This window comes from Anastrepha ludens, chromosome 4, assembly GCF_028408465.1.
Source record: "Anastrepha ludens isolate Willacy chromosome 4, idAnaLude1.1, whole genome shotgun sequence".
Classification (NCBI taxonomy): Eukaryota; Metazoa; Arthropoda; class Insecta; order Diptera; family Tephritidae; genus Anastrepha; species Anastrepha ludens.
This window is the reverse complement of record NC_071500.1, coordinates 21910517-21928316: the sequence shown is the minus strand read 5'-3', so window position 1 is coordinate 21928316 and position 17800 is coordinate 21910517. Positions and strand designations below refer to the sequence as shown.

The 17800-nt window shown below is 37.4% G+C and overlaps 1 protein-coding gene across 5 annotated transcripts in view; it reads right to left on the bottom strand.

Moving 5' to 3' along the window:
* LOC128860443 (calcium-binding protein E63-1) overlaps positions 1-17800 on the bottom strand; it is a 205370-nt gene that overhangs the window by 99903 nt on the left and 87667 nt on the right. Inside the window, exon 1 of one of the 5 annotated variants that reach the window (XM_054097975.1) lies at positions 4601-6279. The exons of the other annotated variants lie outside the window; for them this stretch is intronic. The gene's annotated coding sequence lies outside the window, so the exon portion shown is untranslated. Of the gene's footprint in view, positions 1-4600; positions 6280-17800 lie in introns of those variants that run through there. 5 annotated transcript variants of the gene reach the window in all.

Genomic DNA, 17800 nt, shown 5'->3' with positions numbered 1-17800 from the left:
CAAAGTAAATGTCTCAATTTCATTGAGGTTACTTTATAATTTGTGTGGCAGCTTTTAACGAGCCTTAAGGCCATGTTTCATGCTTTCATATATATTAAAGTTAATTTTTATCTATTCTCAAGAAAATAGAAACTTTTTAGCTTTTAGAAGCCTAATGCCCTCTTGCTCTGCTGGTTAGTAGCTTGTTCCAATTATTAACAATTAAATGCTTTGGAGGTTTTGGGTATGGAAATAAGTTTCCGTCCTTTCCTAGCCAAAGTTACGAATTATTTTAAACAAATAAATAATACATGATTTTATGTGAAGTATGTGCCATTGGAAGCTACAACTTTACTTCATCTTTCAGGCAGCATACGGAATCTTCTGACGAAAAATTCGAGTTCTTTTGCCTTCATCCATTCATTGAGCCAGTTTGTGATGCTGTCGTAAGAAGTGAACCGCTCTCCCATGAGGGCTGATTGCATTGATCGAAACAGATGGTAATCCGAAGCTGCATTGCCTAGGGAATACGGCGGGTGGGACAAGATTTCCCAATTCCCAATTCCCTCTAAATAGTTCTGAACCGATTTGTCATGACTACCATCCAATTCCGGCCGCTTTTCTTTGAGTGCTCGATTCAAATGCATTGGCTGCAGTAGGTAACGATCGCCCGTGATGGTTTCAGATGGTTTAGGCAGTTCAAAATAGATGACATCCTTCTGATCCCACCAAATTCACAATATAGCCTTTGAAACATGAATATTTTTTTTCGCTGTCGATGGACCTGGATCAGCTTTATCACTCACGTCGAAATTTACACGAAAATTTAATATACACCAAATTACATATATAAATACATACAAATCACCAGCATATTATTAGAGCGAATACAAAAATAGCAGCGACATCTCTTTTAGGAGGGCGAAAACTTATTCCTATGCTGAATAAAATTCGAGGAGGCCAAATGAATATAAAATATTTAGTTGGTTTAACAACTTCTTCTTGGCATAGGAAGCCATTGTGGTTTTTTGAAATTAAATATTTTTTATTGTTTTTTTTTTTTGTTTGCAGTTTTTGCAGTTTTGATACGCAATTTATTTCTACTAATTAATGCAGTAATTATGGTTATGAAATAAAAATAAAGCAATTCTTATTAAATAGTTGTTATTGTTGTAACAAACTATTGTTTACATTTAGATAAGCAACGTTTTTAATTGAAATTCTCGTGCTTGGGAGCCTTCCTCGAATTAAACAACTCTGGCATTTGTTTTATTTCACAAATCGAACACTAATTAACTGTTAATTATACCTTTGGTAAAGCTGTCGACTAAGCGGCAAGGAAACGTGGGAAATCATCATTGAATTCGCGGAAAATTTACAACGGATGAAAAGGCGAAACCTGGACACAGGCACACGACCACTGATCATATAATGAGAAAGATGGACAGAGCTGAAGTATTGCGACAGCAGTTCCATGGTGAGTGACGGTTCAAAACGAGGAGAAGTTTTTTAGTACCGTGACATACCACTGCTGCGACGGCAGCTTTGATGATGCTTTAAGGCATTGTGAGCCTCCTCATACGCGAGAAAAGCTGAAGTCGACAGATAGTAATGATTACAGAAAAGTATAAGTTAAAGCAACTTTGATGAGATCAGAACGGTGTGCAAACCTTCTACCCTACTCAGTTAACGCTTCCTTTTTTAAAGTACGTAACATATTTAATAGATTAAATTTTCAAATTTGTTGACAGCAGGTTTAGCCTTTTTCATAAGAAATTTTAATATATCTACACTTCATCCTGTACCACAAGCTTTTGTTTATGCTGTAATTGCTCTCTTTTGGGTGTTTGGTTGAGCTCCTTTCCTTATTTGTGGCATACGTCTTGATGTTTTCCACAAATGGAGAGACCTACAGTTGTGTGCCACTTGCGCACAGGAGATGGTTGTTTTGTGAGGAGCTTTTTCATGGTGAAAATATACTTGGATGTTCGGAGGTTTAACACTGTCTGCAGAGGTGCGACCGCTTCTAGAAAAAACATTTTATATCATTTGCTTTTTCGTGTCCGTGATTTCGAACTCGTGCATTTCGAATTGTAGTCACGCACAAATCTATTTGACTTTTTTGAATTGCTGAACTGAACTGTTGTTAATAAACTGCAATAAAAGTTTGCCAGTCACAAAATTTTTAACGGGTTTGTTTCAAAAATCTGAAAATTTTCTGTGTTTGATCATAAAACAGCCAGGAATTACGTATGTCTGAGCGGATCATGCACCTTATAGGCCTTTAATCCAAGTCTAAATTTTCATAACACCTATATAAAGTTCCAGTACACAAGTGGAAGTTGTCCAAAAGAGCTCCTCATGTCATTCAGTTAGTGCAGTAAAGAATACTTTGGTCTGCTTGATTTAAGGTCCTGGCGGATTACATGCATAGTTGAAAAGCAATTATTTTCGGTAACACTACACTGAAAAAAAAATTGTATATACGCAGTAGTGAAAAGGTAAACTCTATTTTCTCTTACATTTTTTTCTATCACTAATTTTTGAGGTACATTTGAGGTGAATTCTTTATGATTTAAAGAAAAATATAATATTACATTTAATAGTGGATTACAAATAATTTTTGTGGAAAAATATCACACAGGGAATGCGAATTTTATATATGGCAGCGCTCAATGAGTTACAAATGGAAGGGCGCCTTCTAAAGGCAGACGATTATCAGAGGTCTTTTAATTGAAGAAATACAAGGCAAACGTTTGTTGCCTGCTTGTATAAAAATGTTTGCTGCATTTGATGTTTAATCCCTTCGATATAGGTCGAACGCGGAATCCACCGAACAGTCGTCCCTAAGGCGGCAAACGGTAATCAGCGAATTCCATCTATCTAAGTATTTCCAATCACAATCATTCCAATGCTATCTGCTGTGTAATTTCCTACGGATTGATGTTATGCTATATTGAGGGAAAAACAATACCCCGTGCGTGTGTATGTATAGGTGCCTATGCTAAAAATGCACTACTGTTGTGCAACGGTGAGCTGTTGTGTGTTGGCGAGAGTTCATTGAATGACATGAAAGGAAGGTCACATGCCGATAAACTTAAGGAGGTGGTCACTATGGTAGAAAATATTAAATGCCGAAACAGACAACAAAAGCCAAAGTGGGTAGCCGCTGATTGGCACGCAGGCACTGTTGTTGTTAAGCTAGTTGCTGATGCTGCAAAGTTTTTATGGCCACCAATGTTACGGTGCAATACCGTCAATGCAATGCAGTAGCGCGCCATGAAGCCACGCAAGCTGATGACGTTATTACGAACTACCGAAGGACGTGCTCCAATTTCTGCCATTATTTATTTACTTTCCATTTGTTTTCAAAACTATTCATTATAAAGTTTTGCTACTTTGAAAAGAAAGAGAAGACGGGAATTAGTAGAAGGATCAGTAGGATAGTAGAATCCATAGTATAGTAGAATCAGTAGGATAGTGGAATTAGTAGTAAAATGTGTTAATCCATAGTGTTTATAACTCTTTGAAAATAAAATGAGTAAAGTGCTAAGTTCGATTCGGACCGCTCTTTTTATATTCGGGTACGTTTTGATAAAAATTTATTCGGGTTGGGTGTTAATTTTTGGAATGAAGCAAGCCCCTACACAATGAGAGTTATAGATAGTAATGTTAAATTGACGGACATACGTTTTATATTAGCTTGCAAAAACTGGGCGTGATTTTCATTCGATCCCAATAATACTTATGTCAGATCTACAAGAGGAGGGAACAATGCGAGCACTAAGTTTGGGCGGGTTTTGTTAATTCTTTATAGGGATTCACGCATTTACCGAAAAATAGGTGTCACATCGCCGATTTTTGAAAAATTTCATTTCATCGCAAGGTCTTTTCGGTTTACAACTTTTACCAAATTTGAGTACTTTTGGTTCATTTATAACAAAGACATTAAGTTTCCTTATTTTGTGTGGAAATTAATGGTGTATGGGAAGTGAGCCCTTGACCGATTTTGTTCATTTTCAATATCTTACAACCTGAAGCAAAAAGTATTATGTGCACCAAGTTTCATTGCATTATACTAAATTTTGCTTGAGCTATCGGACGCACAGTGGGGCAGACCGAACGGTCATAACTAAATGGGTTGTATCATTTTGGCGGTTACGTACACAAAATTATAACACCTTCGTGCACTAGTGCGCGCGAGTAAACAAAATAAAAGCATAAAAAATTCGCCGGCTATTTGTGGGTGTTTTCTATTAGACTTCTAACATAAGCTGTGACAGCTTCGTCAGTCGTCAATATGCGTACTCACAAGCTGGTAAAAAGAATGGAACATTAAGTAGATATGTTTAAAAACAATTATGCCAAATTGTCCGCGATTTGTTTCTACCACTAAAATTTGGGAATTGCAAAAATTTCGCCAAAAAAATTGCCCGAATTTGTATTGTAAGTCTGCATGTGTATAAGTAAGCATGCATGTGCGTCTGTGTTTGCGTTTGCTATTTTGTATTATAATTGGGGCCAACTGCACACACTTTGTTAAAAAATAATTTTGTAAAAAATATTTTTATAAAAATTCAAAAAATCTCAGTTTCGAAATTGTTCCAAAGTGGTGAGTCACCTTCTTAATTAGACTTTTCGTATCACTTTACTGTTTTAATTTTATAGTTGCATCACTAGTTATGTTAGCATAACCGTTACGTTTGAAATAGCACAGTTTAGAAAAGCGTCTGCCACAAACAGCTGTTGTATTTATAGTTATAGTTTTTGCTAAGTTGGATAATTGCGCTATTTTGGATTATGTATGTAATGACCAAAGAACAGCAGGATAAATATAGAGATAGAGAATTGTTTGAGAAGGATGTTTTGAAACTATAGCGTAGAATATTTGCTTTGATTTTTGCTCCGCTTTTTTCGTGTTGTCGAACGCGTTGTCTTTCAAACACTGAATATTAAATGCGAAAATGAAAGTGAAAACCACTGTTGGCTATTGGCTTCGTGGTGGTAGTCGTGGACGCATTCGTCAGTGCGTCGCCTGGCTTTTTTCGCATTTTCCAATCATTTCATTTAAAGTGACATCCATGTAGCCATCTTATTATTCGTATTCGCATTCGCATTTTTGCTCTCCGACGTTTTGTTTGTGTTCTTATATTTCTTACAATTTTGCTTTGCATCAATTTTTTCCCCTAATTACTTAGTGCAATACACACATATACCACCCACTCACTCTGTTTTGCCCTCCACACTAAGTACCTATGTATTTGTATAGCGTTTATGTACATATGTATGTAGTTGCTTCATATGGTTATATTTTATCATTACTAAAGTTTGCCATACATCGAAGTGTTTACTAAAGCTCCATCACAGTTGTTGTCGCTCAGTTGATATATTTTTGTGTAATTTAATGGAAATTTTTTTTATTATTCATGTAGTGTTTGGCTTGTGTGTGTGTTTTTATTTATTTAATTTTATTTCATTGTTGGCTGCTTTGTTTTTGTTTCGCTCTTCTAATTATTTTGCTTTCACTCTTTCTGGCTCACTATTTCTATACTCTCTCATAGTATTCCAGTTGCTCTCCAAATCTATGAGAGAATCTCTAATTCTCACTACTGGAAATAGTGCATTTAGTCATTGCTTCACAAAAATAATAAAAAAAGCCGATTCGCACACGTGATTTCATTGTTTTGGTTTTTCTATAAGCCGCGTAATCGACTTCTGCTCGCTTGGTTAAGATGTTGGCAAATATATTTGGATTATTTAGGCAACACAGCGTGCGTGTTTCAGCCATGTTTGTTCGAAATTTCGGTGCATTTCATTTGGTGTTTTTCTTGTTTCTCTTCTTTTTATTTTTCTATTTATTTATTTATTTTTTCTTATTTTATTCGTCTTTCGCGTCTTTTCGTTTCACTTAAAGATACTTTCAAATTTTGTAGGGAGGGGTACTATTTTTTGTCCTTTTCTATTTTTGCAATAATTTTGGCATAGAGATTTTCCATTCACTGTGACACGCAGAATTATCATGCATTCATGCACATAACCAAATGCGCAAATATATGTGTAAATATATACTGGCACATATCTATATACTAGTTTGGTAATCTAACTAAAAGATATTTTGATTCGAAAAAAAAAAAAATTGTTGGCTGCTAGTACTGTCATTAGCGTCTGTGTTCATCAGCTGATGAACAAAAATGTAAGGAAATCAAAGAGTTTAAAGCAAAAAATTTATCAAATATACAAAGTGGCGCAAAATTAATCGTTTTGTTTTTGAATAACTTTTTTACTCAATAAAAACAAATAATTTTGAGTGATGGAAATCTTTATTTTTACGCGCTCCACTGTCTGTCTGCTGGTACACTGATGTTGTATTGTTCACAAGTGTCAAATGTGATTGACAAACGTTGTCATTTGCAAAAATTATAAATCTTCCGATAGGGTGCTACCATTGTGCCAGCTTGTACCAGAAATTTTGTTGATATTGCAGTCACATCGTATGAATCAGCTCGGCGAATTTCGAAAGAAAGACTATAGGACGACCTTCAGAGCAGCTGTTTATTTATTTTCTAAAATCTCCAAACGATGATTTGTGGCTAAGGTGTTTATGAGACGCTCATGCGCGGTCAGGCCAGATTTATGCTAGACCACTCTTGGTTTTTGTACGACAGCAATACTCCGTCGCAAGCTGCATTCATTGTTTGTCGCCATTTGGACTACAGTTCGATTCAAATTGTTTCTAAACAGTTTTGACTTGGGGATATTCAATAAACTAAACAAATCACTCCAGAGATATTTAAAATAAATAATAGGCAGGTACACTTCTGTTAGGTCTTCGCCTGAGTTCTCCTCCTATTTGTGAGGGGCGTCTTGATGTTGTTCCACAAATGGAGGGACCTACAGTTCTAAGCCGACTCCGAACGGAAGAGTCGTTTTTTTGAGAAGTTTTTTCATGGCAGAAATACACTCGGAGGCTTGCCATTGCATGCCGAGGGGCGACCATTATTCGAAACAACTGTTTTTTCGTTTTGGAGTTTCATGCACGGAGAATCGAACTTAAGTACTTCAAATGGTTGTCTTGCACAAACGCATTCGACTACGTCGCCTCCAAGGAGATATTAAAATAGATTATAATAGAATACATGGACTTTATTGTAAGCAATTTATTAGTGGCTTAAAAATACAATATGTTTTCCGAGATTTATTCAGCGGTGAACGCTGGTCGCTGAGACTGCTGTGTACTTACATTCCAGCATGAGCCTTAAAAGATAAGCATTACTTAATAATGAACCAGAGGCTAGTTGGAAGCCCATCGTAATGAATTCAAAAAAAGAGCTTATGTGACCGCTCTCTATCCACAAACTGGAGTTTGATGGTCGTACTAGGACAATCTTTCCAACTAAGCAACGTTGGATCGAGCCGAAAATCTGCACCGCAGCTTCCACCACTGTCTTCACTGACGGCTCCAAGATGGAATCGGGAGTCCGAGCAGGGGTTTTGTCTAAATCAGCCAATTTATCTATCTCCTTAAAATTGCCGTATACTGCTAGTATTTTTCAGGCAGAAGTCTTTGTGATCTTTTGCTTAGGGAACGTGGAAGCAAGGGAGATATTAACAGTTTCTCCGATAGTCAAGCCACGATCAAGGCTCTGACGACGCCATGATGCTGCGGCAAACTAGTAAACTTCTATAAGGAGATCAATTCTCTTGGGTGTGCAGGTAACATTTCTCTGACCTGGGTTCCAGCACATAGGAGTACAAAGGGAAATGAAATTGCTGATGAGCTTGCCAGGAAGGGGACTGAATCGGATTCAGATACCTCCTACCCGGTCATGGGCATCCCCCTGTCAGTTGTTAAAGGGGAATTGCACAACTTATTTCTCACGAAGAGGCAGAAAAAATGGTGCTCCATTTCTTCATGTGGTATTTCGAAATTCCTTGGCTCTACTACAATGGAAGGAGGACTCAGAAAGTCTTGGATACACCACAACATTCAATTTCCAAACTTGTATCTATGTTTAACGGTCATTGGATGATCGGCACACACACGGAGAAGATATGTTTACAATTTAACTCCCGTTGGAGAAGTTATGTGGACCTATCAGAGAAGGAGACTGATGAGCACTTTCTCTGTAAATGTCCAAGTTTGGCAGCTAGACTATTAAGGGTGCTCCTTTCTTAACACAGCCTGTGGCAGTGCGCTAACCTAAATACCATCAATTTGTTCCATTATAACAACAGCTCTGGCTAGCTGCAGATATCTTCCTGCTGGAGCTCTCACAATGGTATCAAAACGGCGCTTTCATGCTAGATGGGGAGTGCCAGAGTGGTAGTTCAACCATTTCATCTACCTACCATCGTAGCCCAATGGGTTGGGACGTGACTACCATTCGGAAGTGAATAGGTTCGAAACTTCGGGCATAAAACACTAATTGATAGAAAAAAGTTTCGCTTCCCGGCAGACAATAGCAAACCCCCGCTGAGTGTCATGGAAACATTCTTTATAAAAAACCTTCTGTCCTTCAGAGGTAGCGTAGAACCGTTGGTCCCTTCATTTGTAGATATGCCCCTTCATCAAGACGCACAACCCAAGTAGGAGGATGAGCTCGAGCAAACATAAAATAGAAGGTGTAACCGCCAATTATAAATACATATCAAATATTTGTTGGAGAAATGCAACAGTGCGAAGCAATTTCGTCTACGAGTTTCTTGCGCCATCTATAAATCATTTTTGTAATTATTCAACATTATTAATCTGTCAAATATTTTTTTAACATACATTCAATATTTCGCATTTCCGTTTTCTTGATAATTGTTTCTGTTCATTGAATAAAGCGTACTCTGAGCAACAGGTTATGGGCCCAGACATGAAATCGAAAAGAAAAATAAAAAATTTTTCAATTACGTTGGATAAAACTATCGGGACAGATAGTTTAGTTAGATAATAGCCCGACCGTTTAAAATAACTATGGCTGGCACATCTATAAGGATTGATCCGCTAAACGCGGATAATTATGATAGCTGGAAATTACACATGCGTGCTATTCTGATAAAGGCTGACCTGTGGAGCTACACATCGGGAGAGAAAGCCTGCTCAACCGGCGAAAATGCAACAAAGTGGAAAGAGTTCGATCAAAAGGCGTGTGCTGATATAACGCTTGCAATATCTTCCTCGGAATTAGGTTTGATCTCCGAATGTGAAACGTCGTATGATATGTGGAGGAAATTGGAGTCTACTTTTCAATCAAAAGGTCCTGCAAGAAAAGCAACATTGCTGAAACGCATAGCCCTCGCGCGAATGAAGGAAGGAGATAACATCCGTGAACATTTAAATGAGTTTTTCCACGCCGTGACTAAGCTAAAAGAAATAAATGTTACTGTGGGTGATGATCTTTTAACAATTTTGCTTCTTTATAGTTTGCCTGATCCCTTCGAGACTTTTCGGTGTGCCTTGGAAACACGTGATGAACTCCCCAAGCCGGATGTTCTTCGTGTAAAGATACTGGAGAAAGAACAATCGCGAAAAGCAAAGGAGGCAGCTGCGGAACAGAACGTATTCAATGTTCAACCAAAATTTAAAAATATTCACAAGCAAACCGGCAATGCTAGCAGCAACTATAAACGAAAAGGAAATTCAGTGCCAAAATTGGTTGATCATAGAACTTGCTATAAGTGCGGCGAGGTTGGTCACATATCGCGAAATTGTCGATCAAAACAAAATAACAAAACTTCCAACTGGAATGCACGTCACGCTACTGAAGAAAAGATCGAAAAATCAATGTTGTTCGAATCGGCTCTTTTGCTAAAGAATTCAAGCGAATATTGGTGTATGGATAGTGGTTGTTCTTCTCACATGAGTTCCAACAAAAACAACTTCACTAACTTCAAAGAAATAAGCAAAACACTTAGTTTGGCAAATAGCGACACAGCGAATATCGCTGGCATAGGCAACGTCAGGGTTGTTATTAACGAAGAAGGGAAAGAAGCACCGATAAAATTCGAACAAGTTATGTACGTGCCAGATCTGAGAACAAATTTAGTTTCAGTCTCGAAGAATACAGAAAAGGGATTTGAGGTAATATTTAAGCGAGATAAAGCACTTATTATAGAGAAAGGTAAGCCTGTACTTACTGCCACACGCATTGGTGGGTTATATTATCTTAAAAGTTCACAGCCGACAGCAAATATTTCTGAAGCGAAGCCTATCAACCTTAACACCTGGCATATTGGTATGGGTCACCTCAATGAAACCGATTTAAAACGTACCGCAGGTATGGTACATGGTATGAATTTTGACAGCAATGAAAAATTTGCGACTTGTGAGATTTGTGTTAGCCAAAAACAAACACAAGAGTGCTTTCCTAAGCAAAGTGAGCAGCGTACCACAGAACTGCTTGAAATTGTGCACACTGATGTCTGTGGGCCTATGAGGGTTTGCTCACACTCAGGTGCGAAATATTTTGTGACATTCACGGACGATTTTTCTCGTTACAGTGAAGTTTATTTTATAAAACGAAAGTCCGACGTACTGCCAATGTTTAAAATTTTCAAAAATTCTGCCGAAACATTCACAGGAAAGAAAATAAAGTTTCTCCAATCAGACAACGGCTTAGAATATATTAACGGCAACTTTCAAAAATATCTGGACGATTGTGGAATTAGGAGACGGTTGAGTGCGCCTTATACACCACAGCAAAACGGCATCGCAGAACGAAAAAATAGAACGCTTTTGGAAATGTCTAGATGCATGTTGGCGCAGGCGAATCTACCAGGGACATTTTGGGCAGAAGCAATTAACACAGCGAACTATATCAGGAATAGGTGCCCAACTAAAGTTCTTAAAAGTGAGGTACCGTTAAAACTCTGGTCGGGGAAAACCCCCACAGTTGTTCATTTCAGACCGTTCGGTGCTAAATGTTACGTGTTGATGAAAGGCAACCAAAGCGGTAAATTTGACCCACGATCTGAAGAGTGTAGTTTAGTTGGATATTCAAATGAAGCTAAAGCTTATCGACTCTGGTCTCCCAAAAAACGAAAAATTCTGGTGAGCCGCGATGTCAAGTTCTTCGAAGAAATGTTTCACAAATCTGATAACGAGAAAAAAGATTTCGAAATAGAATTGGAGTTGAAAGCGGTTAGAAACGAAACTTGTTGCGAAGACATTGCTGAAAAATCAGTCAGTGAATGTGAAAGTGAAAATGCTTCTCCATCTTCGAAATCGAAATACGGCAGAGGTAGGCCAAGATTAATGAGAGTTGGCTTAAGGGGACGACCTCGAAAGATATATCAAAAGGCGGCCAGTAACACAAAGGAACAAGCAAATGACAGTGTGTCAGAATCGAGCTCTGATTTTGAAGATTGTGAATATGTTAATATGGCAACGTGTGAAGATCCAGTGACACTAAAAGAGGCATTTAGCAGCGACGAAGCAGCAGCATGGCAAGTAGCTGTTGAAAATGAGTACATCGCACAGATTTCGAATGAAACATGGGACATCGTGGAGCAACCTATCAAGCGAAAGATTATTGGCAATCGATTTGTTTTTCGAACAAAAGAGGGCAATAAGAAGAAGGCACGTCTCGTAGCAAAAGGGTGCTCGCAACGTCCAGGGGAGGATTTCAACGTCACATATTCACCAGTCACGCGATTGACATCAATCAGAACAATGGCAGCTTTGGCAGCGGAAATGAATCTTCAGATACACCAAATGGATGTCATCACTGCTTATTTGAATGGTGATCTAGATGAAAGCGTTTATATGCAAATACCAGAATATATGGAAGTGATCCTCAAAAAGGTCATCTCAGGTAAGATTCCGGACACAGCTGATCCAAAAGTTAGTCAAATTCGAGCTATAGCAGACAAATGGTTGACAGCTTTATCCGAAAACAAGAACCCCGTATGCAAATTGCGAAAATCGCTTTATGGCTTAAGACAATCTGGTTTTCAGTGGTACCAGAAATTGAGAACTAAATTACGTGAAATGGGATTTCATTCATCGAAATGTGATCCATGCCTTTTTATTATGCGTAAGAATTCGAGTCTTGCGCTGATTACCGTTTACGTGGACGATTTATTAATAGCTACAAATGATCAATCGCTCTTAATTGAAATCAAACAGTCTCTTGCTGCAAGCTTTGAGATGAAGGGCATAGGTCCAGTAAAAACTTGTTTGGGCATAGAATTTCACCAAGATGTCAAAAAACAAAGTGTGTTCCTAAATCAACGTGAATATGCGGAACAAATTTTAAAACGTTTTAATATGGAGGACTGCAAACCAGTCAAAACTCCACTAGAATTCAACACTAAGCTAGAAAACCCCGCTGTACGTGATGAAACTGAAATGAAAAAATATCCATATCAAAGTTTGATTGGTGCCTTATTATATTTGGCTGTTACAACGCGTCCTGACTTGGCTTTCAGCATTAATTTTTTGAGCCAATTCAACTCGAACTACACCGAAATTCATTGGAAGGCAGCTAAGCGTGTTTTAAGATACTTAAAAGGTACAACAAACTACGGCATTCTCTACAAAGAATCAAATAAAAAATTATATGCAATTGCTGATGCAGATTGGGGCGCGAACATGGCGGATAGGCGATCTTATTCCGGCTACGCCTTTATACTAGCTGGAGCTGCAATATCGTGGGAGGCACGCAAGCAGAGGACTGTTTCACTGTCGAGCACTGAATCCGAGTGTATGGCTTTATGTGAAGCGACAAGAGAGGCCTTATACCTGCGTAATCTTATAAAGGAAATCGGATTAAAGGAAAGCTCAATTATAATATATAACGACAGCCAAAGTGCACAAAAGTTAGTGCAGAGTAGCGCTTATCACTCGCGAACCAAGCACATAGATGTACGTCACCACTTCATACGAGAAAAACATCAAAACGGCGATATCATACTAAATTTTATGCCAACTGAAGATATGCCTGCAGATGTGCTCACAAAAGGACTACCTGCCGAAAAACACTACCGGTGCATCACAGATCTGGGTATGGTTGATGCGAATTGATTGTTGCCGCATCCGGAATTCTTCGAGGGGAGGTGTTGGAGAAATGCAACAGTGCGAAGAAATTTCGTCTACGAGTTTCTTGCGCCATCTATAAATCATTTTTGTAATTATTCAATATTATTAATCTGTCAAATATTTTTTTAACATACATTCAATATTTCGCATTTCCGTTTTCTTGATAATTATTTCTGTTCATTGAATAAAGCGTACTCTGAGCAACAATATTAATATAATATAAATATATTTTTACGTAACAAATTTTACCTAAACTCTTAATTTTAAAATAAATATATATTACATGATCTTTTTCTTATTTTTTTATTGATATAATTTTAAATTCAAAAAATTTTTTGTATTTTTCGAAGAATAAGAAAAAAGATATTATTTATATATAACTGCCCAGTCTGTGTACTAAAAACGAATTTGCTAGCGGGCATACTTTATATCATTAGGCAATAGATATACTATTCCTGTCCACCTTATTTTTAAACATTAAAGTGACATTATTTTAAGTACATACAAATATTTGATTTCATATAACTCAAATCACCCTGTTACGAACAAGCCCCTTATGAAACGACAACAACTCCATACTGTGAAGAATATCGCATGTATGTACATACATACATATGTATAACAACGTGTATAGTATTCCCCTATAAGCAAATGTTTATACAAGTATATGTATGTAAGTAAAATATTTGAGAATTATGTATGTACATATAATAGTTTTCCAATAACCTTGCACAGTTCCCATACCCACTTCTCAAATATACAGATACCGCAAAGCTTCAAACAGCGCAAATAGCAACACATTCGGAAGTGGCTTCCATGGTTGAGAATTCACCCTCACCGACCGCACCAATATCAACAAATTTGCTTTCCAGTGCAGAGTTCTTGGGCGAAGAGAGAAAGGATGCGGAAACTACCAAGAGAAACTTACCGAAGAATATAGGGCAACTGAGAGTCAGTGTCTACTGGAAAACTATAACGGCAAAAAAGGTAAGTGATTTTATTTAGGGGATGTCGATATGCGGGCTCAGGCGCATTGCACATCAAACAACATGTGGTCGTTAAACGTAAAAAAAACAGAAAACGAAAACCAATATGTAAATATATAAAAGCGGAAAGTGAAATAAAAACAAATGGTGTAAACCATACTCGTGAATGTAGAAAGTGAGAACATAGAGAATAAGCAGAACTTATGCAACAGTTACAACGACAAGCAACCTATCGACTAAAGGCTTGTACGTAAATGCCAAGGAAAAATCGCATAATGTAAATATTTTAATTATAAGACGGCAATGGCCTACATGGCTTTCAATGAGTTCACATTACTTGCAGGCAATGAAAGAAAGTCAGACTAATCAAAAGATTCGACGGGTCACCAACTAAAGGATAACACTACAAGCGTGAACCTAAAATCTAATGAGCCAAGTGTCTCAAATGGCTGAAACTAAAGTGAATAGATTCAATTGAATAGAATAGAATAGTATATAATCAAAGTCACAGTTAAGTAACGCGAATTCGCGTTCACAGTAGCCTCGTTTACCAAAGGAATACTACAAAGTTCAATGCAACGCCAGTGAAAGCTATTCAACAAGGTTCGACTCATGCATTTGAAGAAAAAGAAATACATAATCAAAAGGGAAGAAAAGCCATAAACGAGTCATCGAGCTAACGAAAGCAGACTGCGCTGCAAACAAAGTTATGTCGTAAAAATCATTCAATCAGATGCTTTTGCCCAGTTCTCGGCGCAAGGGACAAGCAACAAAGTAACAAGCCAATGTCCAGCTGCACGCACGTGTGGCAATTTGGCGCTTTCAGTGCGCTATAAATAATTCCTGAAGCGCCATAAAAAAATTGGCAAACGTGTAAAAAGCTTTATATTTTTTATTTTACTATTTCTTCAAAGAATTTCTCTGTTCTATTATTTATCATGAAACTCACTTTCTGCATAGAAGCTAAAATTAAAGGCTTGTGGTAGAATTTGTTGAAACTTTTTTAAGTTGTAATATTTTTACTTACATATCTCACATATTCGCCCTGCACGGTACAGAATCTAAGCTTAGGTAGTAAAGATTTGTATGTCGGGCACGTGATTTAAGCTGTGCCATGTGGCGGAGGGGGTTGGTTTGGGTTTAAATTAAAACTTGGGCGCGATTTGTAACAGTCGTAAAAAACCAGCATCAATTTCGCTTACGATGCATTCCCTCTATCAGCTGATTTTACTTAAGCCTATTGTGCGGTTGACATAATTTTCAAAAGAAATGGAAAAGAAATGTGGGTTTGAAACCACAAGGATGATAGAAAAGGATATTTCTATTAGCGTTCGCCATTCGGCAGGCAATGGCAAATCTCCAAATGTGTTTCTGCCATCAAAAAGCTCCTCATTAAAAAAATCATCTGCCGTTCGGAAGCGGCATAAAACTGTAGGACAAACGGTTTTTTATGAAGAGATTTTTTATGACAGAATATGTTCAGAGGTTTGCCATTGCCTGCCGAGGAACGATCGATATTAGAAAAAATTTTCCTACTTATACAATTGAGTCGCTTCATGCACGGAGATTCGAGCCTACGCACTCCCGAATGGTAGTCACGCACCAATCTATTCGACTATGGCGATCACCAAATGTATATTCAGGGAGCTAAAAAAACAAATTGGGACACTTGCTTGTTCCGACTTCAATCCCTTATAATTTGAAAACGGTTCAATCAATTTTCACAAGGAAAGTGCCAATATAAAGAGCTCAATTCAGAGCTTTTATTATAAAAAACGAAAATAATAAAATATTTAAATAATTGGAAATTTTCCAATAAGCAAACAATAACTTAATTTTACAACTCAAACATAAAGTCAAATAGTAATGAAAATAGGGAAATAAAGGAAAATCGATGAACTAAGATTAAGTATAGTATTCCTTTGTACTAATTACTACTTGTAGGTGTCGTTGTATGTAGAGTTTTGGTGGCATCTTTTGGAATAGTATCCCTTTAATGGCTGATTTTAAGTAACTTTTACCCTTAATCTACCGTTTGGGCCATCCTCTTTCAATGTGGGCCCACAAGTGTTCACTGGTATTGAGATCTGCGCTCTGTGAAGAATGAGGCAATACTTTTTTGCATTGTAAAGCAATCATTCCTTAACAAACAGCGCAGTATGCTTTGAGTTGTTGTCATGCATGAAGCTGAACGTTACTGGTAGCTGTAGTTTTTCGTCAGTTTTAAGAATTTGCCCTTTCAATATTACTAGATAGCTCATTTTAGTCATAATGCTCCGAAATAGATTCGGCTTGCTAACGTACAATTGAACCTTTTACTCGCATTAATCCTTCAATTTTTTCTAGGAGTGTTTTCTGTTAGTTTTTGGGTGTAAGTCCACAACTGACTAATTTTTGAGTTGTTTAGCAATGTTAATTGCGTAAATTTTCAGGTTCCCTTTTATTCAACATATAATTCTTCTTCTGGTCACATTTGTGTTATTTTTGTAAACTTTTCTGGTACCATTTTTTTCTAAGAAAATAATTGTTTTCGTTATATTTTTTCAATGCATTAAATATAGACGAATTATGGTTTTCAAAATTTCCGTAATTTCAGGTATTTCATAGTTCTTGTATATCACTTCAAGTTTGCTTATTAATCTTGACTCTAATCCCAAATCACCAATTCGGCTTCAGAAAGACTCACGGTACCATCGATCAGGTACACATACACCCAAATAATATTCACAATGCTTTTCAGCAGATGAAGTATTGCACAGTCGCTTATCTCGATATACCCCAAGTCTTTGACCGCGTTTGGCATGACGGATTTTTATGCAAAATAAAAGACACTCTACCAATAAATTATTGCACTTTTATTAAGACCTACCTCAAAGACCGACATTTCTTTGTCTGAGCTCTGTAAAAGTTTAGCTGGCGTAGCCCAGGGCAGTATAATGGGCCCAATCCTATACTTGCTCTATACCCACGATTTACCAGTCACTGAGCAAACAAAAAGTTCCGATGACTTTTGCAGATGGCGCCGCTGTTCTCGCAATTGCACCTAACTCCCAGAACGCTTCACTTAAGCCCCAAAAAGGACTTGATATTTGAGCTCAGTGGTTAAAAGATTGGAGAATAAAATCCAATGAGACAAAGTCAGTTCATGTAACTTGTACACTCAATCGAAGCATTTGCCCTCCAGTGAAACTTATTAATATAATCATACCACAAAATAATGTTACGAAATATCTTGACAGGCACCTTGACAGCAAGCTTACGTGGATAACACATATTTTCACTAAACCCACTAAACGGCACTTTGTATCAAACTCCGAAATCTATACTGATTACTTAATCGAAATTCTCATGTTTCTCTCAAAAGCAAGCTCTTACTGTACTCAGCAATCTTAAAACCAATATGGACCCACGGTATACTGCTCCGGGTCACTGCATCCAATTCTAACATCGAAATACTCCAAAGACTCCAATCAACAGCCTTAAGAAGAATGCTCAAACCCATTGTGATCTCAAATTTTCTACAATAGCTCAAGAAATAAAAAAGCTAGCCACATTACGCAATATCAGACTCCAATCGCGCCCAAACCCTTTAATTACAGAAATATCTCTAAAACGATCTTCTTTAACACACTGAAGGGGAAGTCAACAACTAATAAGCAAAAATCTAGAAATGTTTGCTCCACTGGGTGCTTCCATGCCCTGTGTAATGTTTTTGATTGAGGTAAAAATATTGCTGAATGTTAGGAGACAGGTTGCAATAAAAAAATTGCAACGTCAATAGCAAAATGTGAGAAATCAAACAAATTTG